This window comes from Centropristis striata, chromosome 2, assembly GCF_030273125.1.
Source record: "Centropristis striata isolate RG_2023a ecotype Rhode Island chromosome 2, C.striata_1.0, whole genome shotgun sequence".
Lineage (NCBI taxonomy): Eukaryota > Metazoa > Chordata > Actinopteri > Perciformes > Serranidae > Centropristis > Centropristis striata.
In genome coordinates this window covers 25,263,382-25,272,327 of record NC_081518.1, presented here as the reverse complement: position 1 = coordinate 25,272,327, position 8,946 = coordinate 25,263,382, and positions in this window count along the sequence as shown.

Genomic DNA, 8,946 nt, shown 5'->3' with positions numbered 1-8,946 from the left:
CCTGCATTCAAAACTTACTGAAGTAAACGTACAAAAGCATCAGCATCAAAATGTACTTAATGTATCAAAAGTAATAGTTAAAGTAGTAAAAGTACTCATTATGCAGAATGGACCCACTCAGATTGTTTTATTTATTCCAAATATATTATTGGATTATTTGTATTGATGCTTTTATCCAAGCAGCATTTGAACTATATAATATAGGCCTACTGTTTTGAGGTTTAAAATATCTAATAACTTTCACTTTATCATGTTTTTTTTATGTTAAATCTCGACCTGAAAAGTAACTAAAGCTGGCAGATTAATGTAGTGGAGTAAAAAGTACAATATTTTCCTGAAAATGTAGTGGAGTAGAACTATAAAGTTACATTAAATAGAAATACTCAAGTAAAGTACAAGTAGTACTTGGTTACATTCAACCACTGATTTAGTGCTGTTTTCCTTTAAAAAAACCCAACACATCTATTTGTGCCTTTAATAACTGTAATAGGAGGACGGTGTTTTTTGAGTATACATTGTTTTATGCCGTTCATACACCAACAACAAACCGATTCAGATGTTGAGAAAGTTAAAGACATAATTCTCATTTACAGTCCTGTTACATCTTCCTAATAATAAGCCAATAGCAAGGTTTTTCGGTAGCAAGGCCAACACCAAATCTTAAATTATAAGCCACTTGTATTACAGTAATGTCCACCATGACTCTAGGCTATACTGCACCTTGGCACTACAAGGTTGAGCAATGTATTTCATTAATAAAACAGACATACCTGTCTCTTATTGCTGAGAAAATACGTTTTTTCTCCATATTTGATATTACAATTTATAATTTATTAGACCATAGGAGAAAGTTGAATCATACATTTTTTAGAGACTGTATATGAGGCATATTACCAAAACCATCACATGTATGTCAGTCTGTCAGACTTATTTCAGCTGCATTATGCATATACCGCAGAGGGTAACAATATGATGAATAATATAGAAACAACCCTAGAAAGGCAAAAGGAGGAATAGTGTTTTTTCACTGCATTGTAGCGTCATGATACTAGGATTTGAAACTTGATGCTGATACCCAAGAAAATACTTGATACTTGATACCATTTCAGTACCATGGGGGAAAAAGTGATAAACAAAAGTAATAAAAGAAGTTGTCAAAGGGAGTGTAAGACCACTGAATCACCACTAATGACAACTAAAAGACTAACATACCACTAAACGACAACTAAAAGACTTACAGACCACTAGCGACAACTAAAAGATTAACAGACCATTTAATGACAACTAAAGGCAAGTAAGCAAGTCAGATAAAAAGAAAGGTGAAATTAACTTACATAAGTGTTCTTTTATGTGTTACACACAGGCAGGACTAATAACATATGCTGCCTTGTTCCCATATTTCAATAGCTCGTTTAATGATTAGCTGCTAGCTTATTGATAACTTAGCAGACTGCTAATGTTGCTATTGGCTAATGTTAACGTGTGCTGCCGGCCAGGTTAATGTATGTTAACTGTTTAATACTTCTGTGTTGTTGAAATGGGAACTTTACTGACCTCTCGAAATTCCCCATACAGACCTGGTGTCTGTCTTTCAGATGTTTTAGCCAAGTTTGTTCTTGACATTTCATCTGGGCAGATTTTTTTTCTTGTGTGGTGTCCGATAACTATGAGTGATTTGTCAGAAATTTAAATTTGAACTTGACATGTGCTGCAGTGGGAGGGCCCTATGAGTTTCTCATGAAGTATGAAAAGTCCTTGCCAGAACTAACTTTGTTCTTGTTCTTGACACCTCCAGAAAACGAACAAATTTATCTCTTCTTGTGGAGTATGTATAAGCCTTAAGCGAAATATTTCCATACTGCACTTCTAAGTTTAAAGTTTGTTTTCACGTGTTCAGCTGCTAGTGAGGGGAGGAGCTGCATGTCTTCGCCTAGTGATCACACGCTGACTGCAACTTGTATATGTCCACACGTGTCATCATCCCAATGTAAAGTAGCCATAAATGACCGGAAGGCAAAACAGTTCTGGGTTTGAAATATTTAAAGGAAAGATAAAATTATGTCTTCGCCAAAATGTTTTAATTCAGTGTAAATTAATTCAGCGTTCAATGTCTGATTTGCCTCCTCCGCTGACAGCACTGTCCCACATTTCCCCCCTTTTAAGTTTCTTTTTCTTCACCTCAAGTTTACTCTTGTTCGCTTGATAAGCTCCAATTTGAAGAGTCATGAAGTTTTATGTATCACAATAGGTAGTTATATATATATATATAGATTATGTTGCGATATTTTGTCCCATCCTTAATTAATATCTGTTTTAAAATACCTGTAGAAGCCAAAAAAAAAACTCCATTATTAATACATATTTTGGTTTGATGGTCAAATGATACTTAAACAGCTTACATATAAATCATTATGGTGCTGTGATGCATTGCAGATATATTACTGTGCTGATGTTTTATCTTATCTCAGAACTTAGACAGCTTGAGCACATATTGCTGCACATCTGGCTCCATGTTCAGCGTAGCTGTTTCTATACATGCTGTCAGAATGATTTCTTATAATAAGGATAAAAGCAAACACAGTTGCAACCTGCTTTAAAGGAAATTAATCACACATTGCAAGTGAGAAAAAAAGCAAACAAAGGCAAGGACATATAATAAAATCATAAAGAACATGAAGTGTTTTATGACAAGCTAAGATTAATTACCTCTGCCATATGGAAGCATGTATTGATGTTATTCAAATATGTCAATCATTGAGACACAATCAAATTGGCGATAATTTTCCAATAATGGTCATAGGCTATATAATAGACTATATAATAAATGTCTGAACACTGACAGCTACAGTGTCATGTGTTATGTGTGTTGATATTCACACAAGATCCAATGCAAGTGAAGTTGAACTCTAAAAGAGTTTACTTCCACCTAGAGTAGAAAAATACCTGCATGTTACTCCCTTATGTTTTTCAGAATTAATACGAACAAAACGTGCTGACATGGAAACATTATCTAATTAATAAATGTTGTAGTTTTGTTAATTCCCTCATTAACTTTGAATTGTATTTGAGACATCATGTTCATTATGGTGGTTAAATCTTTATAGCATTATTCAAATTTATTAGATGACAACTAAGTGCACAGTGTGTCCTTTTAAAGAACATAAACTTTTTATGCTCATCATGCAAGACAACGTAACTTTCTCGAATAAACTCACAGCGTGGGTGTTGCTTCAGATACTGCAATAGACTGGTTTATTATAATAATCTGAGACCGGACCACTAGAGTCCTCATTTGTCAGACTTCTCTTCCCTCAAAAATGACAATATATGGCAACAAACGGCGAACTTTCACCACGTTCGTGTCACATGTGAATACAATTTTTTTACATAACTTCTGTGGCTCACGTCACCCTTTCAACTACTTTACTTCCGGCATTCATGTATATTTATTTACTGTTTAAACTGTGTTTTATAACACCTTACCGGGAAGTTTCTTGCCCTAAACTTAGGTCAGTGGTTTTGTAGCCTTAATTCACAGAACCTGCAACTTATTTTAAAACCACGGACTGTATGTGTATTTAGAATGAAATGTGTGCTATTTTTTAGAACACTTAGCTCTGTACCATTACCCGCAAAATGCTCAAAACGTGTCGCTATGGTTGGTATTGATGGTCTATTCTGTCGTTTAGGTTGGAGATCTTGTTGCTTGGGTAGTTCAGTTGCCAGATGAAGCTCTTATCGATATGTCTCAAATGCGTAAGCAGGCATAGAAAGACTGACTGGGGTTAGATAGATTCTTGGGGTATTTGTTAGATATGATAGCTCTTCCGAATTACAGCCCTTAGTCCAAACATTTTGCGACCTTGCCCAAAAAGAACCCTCAACAACTAAATAACGCTATAAATTGCTAATCCTTTCTGACATAGAGTCAATTGAAAACTGTTAAGAGACGGTGTATTTGGGAGTGTCCCGTTGCATACCACTAAGGAAGAGCCCCAGAGTCACAGCAGACCCAGGTTTGAGTCACTTTAGTAGTGACATAACTGTAAAAAACGGATTTACATGATTCAGTCAAATTAGCTGGATTTCTTTCCAAGCACATGACATAAAACGTTTTTTCAAAACTTCCTGTCAAAACATTCTGTCAGCAGCACCATCATCATGGCATCTCCCATGGTCCAGGCTGTGCTGATGTGGGAGATCTCAGAATGTTCTTCTTCTTCACGTTGTGCAAATGAGCAGAAAACGACGAGAAGTGTTAATACAACAAGTATCAGCTATTGGTCTCTGCAGCATCTGTCTTCCTCCCCTCTGACCTCAGACTCACACTTGCTGGATGTGTGTTAGGAGCAGAGAGAGAGCTGCTCAAAGAATCCTCCGATCATGAATGGAGGGAGAATTTCAGAATGTTGCGGAGATCATTTGTAAAACTGTGATCTGATGAAGGATGCCTCTGGACAAGATGACAGTGTATCCCCCGAGTAAAATTACACATGTGCAGAAGTAAAAGAACGAAAGAAACTCGATAAATGGTAAACATTTGCTGAAGAAAAAAAGCTAGCTGTGTTTATTGTATATCTCATAATCCGATAACGGCTTTTATCTGATAACTTATATTTGTTCATTCTGTTTACATAAGCACTTGATTAATCTGGTAACTTCAGGAATCAGATAATAATCGGTTTATTAGTGTGCATGTAAACATCAAGCTTTCATCAGTCCGGACAGACTTCACGTCACTAAACAGTTTGTTACACTTAGTAATTTCATGAGATACCACACAGCTCTCCTGTGTTACAGCTTCATGACCTTTCACAAGATTTGAGAAGACTTAATATTGTGCAGATAAACCATATTGAACTGGTTCAGCCTTACATTTGTGCTCTTCACCCATGAACTTGTTGCAGGACTTGTGATTGGTCTCATTATGGCATTTAACATGATTATTTTATCTGTCTCCCGAGGTCAGATGAAATAAAAAAAGATCAATTTTTCCCCGAAACCTCCTTTTCTCCTTGACCATATAGGATTTTTTCCTCGTGTTGGCCTTTCCATCAGAATTGTCTACCAAAATTGCTTAATTTAGTACAAGCACTGATGCCAGGAGTCATGATTTTCAAAATCCACAATCCAATTTGCTTTTTCATTTCAAAGTCATGATTTGGTTCAATTTTCCACTTATTCAATTTGTAATAATAAACTCTTGCTGATTATTTTTTAGTAATAGTATAGTTTTTTGCCCTAACCACTGTCATTTACATCTTCTTTAAAAAGCTTGTTGACCCCGCTTTTGATTAATTTGATAGCAGAAATTGAAAGGCAATTTTGGTAAATTTTGGATTGAGAATAGAAGTCGTGACACCCTGATGACAGGATGTAATTCCCCCGGCCACGACATTTGCCATGCACCACTTCTTACCTCTTCTTCAGCAGCTTTTCTACAAGTTGTCCTTCCTCGTTAGCATCTATGGGATTGCATTTCTTAATAGTGTCACATTAGGCTGGAAAATGGAGCTCCACAAAACTTGTGCTGTTTCTTGCTCTCTGCTAGTTAGAACTAAATTCTTACATTTGAGGCTAGAAACCAGCAATTATCAGTTGTCTTGCATGAAATCCGAAAACACACACACACACACACACACACACACACACACAACATTTTTAATATATTGGTAATTAGGTAGAAAATGCTCAGCGCATGTGGGAGAAATGTCAGATGCACTTTTTAAACATCATCATTATGCTCATCCTCATTACACAGTTATAAATTTGTCTCATGAATATTACAAAATAAAAGCACATAAAGCCATCAATAGTCTAATAGATCAGTCGGATTGATTTATAATAATGTTCAGTGGCCATGAAGCCCAGATTTCCAAATGTTATATGCCTATAGGTCATAACAAATTAGAGATGCTGTCATTCACACAGCAAACTTTATTTTCAGCCTTTCCCTCTGGAAAAATATCATGGTGTAATTAATTGTGCTCCCAGTGCTCCTTGTCTTTACTAGACAGCACAGTGGTAGAATGAGATAGATGCACTGGGTGGCAGACTCTCTTCATTTGAGTAGATTCTTTATTAGATTGTATACTTTAATTTCCTCTGTTGAAGCAAGAGCAGACGGCATCAGTGGTTTCTTATCCACAAGAGCAGAATTGCATTGTATGTGCAGACATTAGCAGACAAACATTCTCACACAGCAGATGATTAAATGCAGAACAGAAGACGGCGTGAGAGAGCGAGATGCTTCAGAGGGGAAGGATGTTTCATAAGTCCAACAAGTGCAGATTCTGTTAAGAGTGAATCTCTTACCTCCATTTAGCGATATCCATCACAGCAATCTGCTGCGGCTGCATGCTGCTACGCTGCTCTTTGTTATTCATGCATGATCGATCAGGTTCTGAAAGATATGTGCGATGTTTACTCGACAAAGAGATGAATAAATGTGGATTTGCATATATATTTAAGTGGAGAAAGAATAGAGAAAGTAACACAAATGTGGAGATTCTTGATTTGAGTTTTTTTTAAAAAGACTGAAATTACTGAAAAATGGACATGAGAGAGTGAAAGTGGTCTTATTTCTTAAACGTTAAAGCAAAGATTTGAAATAATGTGGTCTTTGAAACTTTAATCTTGTTAAATATTCAGGAGCGGATATGCAAGCACACGTTTTGATCTTCCTGTTTGCAAATATCCATCTACCCTTAATTTGCTTCATTTACCAAATTTGAAAAAAACAACAAAAGATACAAAAGTTAATTAAAATAAATAAGTCAAGTCAATCTTAATCACTGCCCTAATTGTTTACATGGGTGCATTTTCAAATGAAGTCTAACACACAAAAATTAGAGTGTTTTTTTGGACAGTTAAGTAAAAAAAAAAATGCAACTAATCTTCTAAATTTTATTTGTATAGCAGATTGGGTTGCAGGGTTGCAAAGGGGTGGACATTTCGATAAACTTTCCAGAAACTTTCCATGGGAAATTAAGCTAGAGAATTTGGGAAATATTCAAAATAAAAAAACATGACATTTCAACAATTAATTGAACAATCAGTTATTTCATTGAACAACAAAAACATGAATGTTAAGTTAAATATTACTCCCCCCCCCCCCCCCCCCCCCCCCCGCCCCCAAAAAAGAGAAAAATCCCCAAAAAGTCTTATTCAAAATGTTAAATTAAAAAAAAAAAAAAAAACCCTTTCCCTGGAAAAAGACTCCCATTTAACATGTAAATGGAGAAGTGAACATGTGATGGAGGAATGCACAGTGCATGTAGGGGGCTTGGCCTATGTATGTAGTGTGGTCTCATTGGGGGCGTGGCCTCAGCAGCCCTGCAGAAAGCGGTGTGCTGTGTGCATGTGATTGGGGAATAGCAGATATTCAAGTGTATTTGCATAAAATCTGGTTGTTGTAGTCAAGATTATGCTTAAAATATATTTCCCCAACTATATTTAAGTTCCCTGTTAAGGGCCAGCCTTCAATTTAGTAAATTCCTCGTTTATTCACGTTTTTTCCCCATACATTTCTGTTAATTCCCATGTAAAGTTTCCAACTTTGAAATTCATCGAATTTTGTAACCCTAATAACAGATGGCAGCACAATGAACAAGATAGAACAGGTAAAGACTATAAAAACCACAGGGAAGACAAAAGCTATTTAAAAACTACAGACCAAACATTCTGCTGCTCCATCACCTCAGAGTCCAGAGTACACGCTGCCATCAGAAAATGAGGCGCTCTGAATATCTCATCATTCAACAACGCTCCAGATTTCCGACCAGTCTGGTCTGTGCCAGTCTGCGCTCTTGGTCCTTGGAGTTTCCCTACACACACCTACTGACATTCTCCATTGGCAGCAGACTTCACAAAATGTTTCTTGAAGCCAGCAAAAACTCACGACTTCTGAATTTTTCCCTTCCTCCTTGCAGAACACTTCTAGCTTATAAATACTTTAAGGTTATCTCACATTTTGATAGATTTTTGATTCAGTTCGGTTTTGTTTTGCTGCGAAGCTGATTGTAAAACTGTAATCTGTTGTTTGTTTGAATAGTTTATGGTTCATTGTTAAATTATGCAGTAGGACCATTGTGCGCTCCATCCATTCTCTTTTCAGATTCATTTTTTTCCCTGTGGGCTCTGGGACATTGACTTCTATGATTTGCAGATATCTCTTCAAATCTATTATGTTTCTAACAATAATACAGATGGCACGGTGTTCTTTCATCTACATATTCATGCTTTTTTTCCCTTTAAATGTACCTTTACACAGAGGAAAGGCTTTGTTTGATTCTCAAGGACCTAGAAATAGAGGAATTATCAAAGTATTACATAAATATATGCAACAAGCTCTCATTGCAAGTAAGTTTTCCTTCTTTGTGCTGCGTAACAAATGTGTGGGGAACATGATGTAATAATGTTTATATATATTTGTAGCTTGAAACGCTTCTGCACCTTTATTATCTGAATGGAAAGATGTTTCTTTTATACTTTAATGCAGCTTCTTCCAGTGGTCTTTCAGCGTCCTACAGCTTTCTGGCGGTTCTGCACTTGACTGTGTAATTTCCCAACAAGACTTTCATCGCTTCTCTCACAATAATGCCTCCCAAAAGGGCTGTTGATTAATCCATTAGCGAGGCTGCAATTACTATTGTCCCTGCAGTTATTTGCATGTAAAAAGGAGAAATCAGCTCTCACAGACTATGACAGATATCATCACTTCGAGATATCAGTGACGTTCAGGAGTTATTTGGTGATGAAGTGTTTTATTTAAATTTGTAATTCAATTTTGTGGTACACCCACTTCCCCTCGACCCGGCTCACACACTTCTACTTCAGTTTGTGATTTCCTTTGTCACCCAAAACGACTGAATAACCTGCAGAGAAGGAGGGCATGAACTTATTACTTTCGTTCAAAGGTGGGCGTATAGGAATATTAATGCCTCA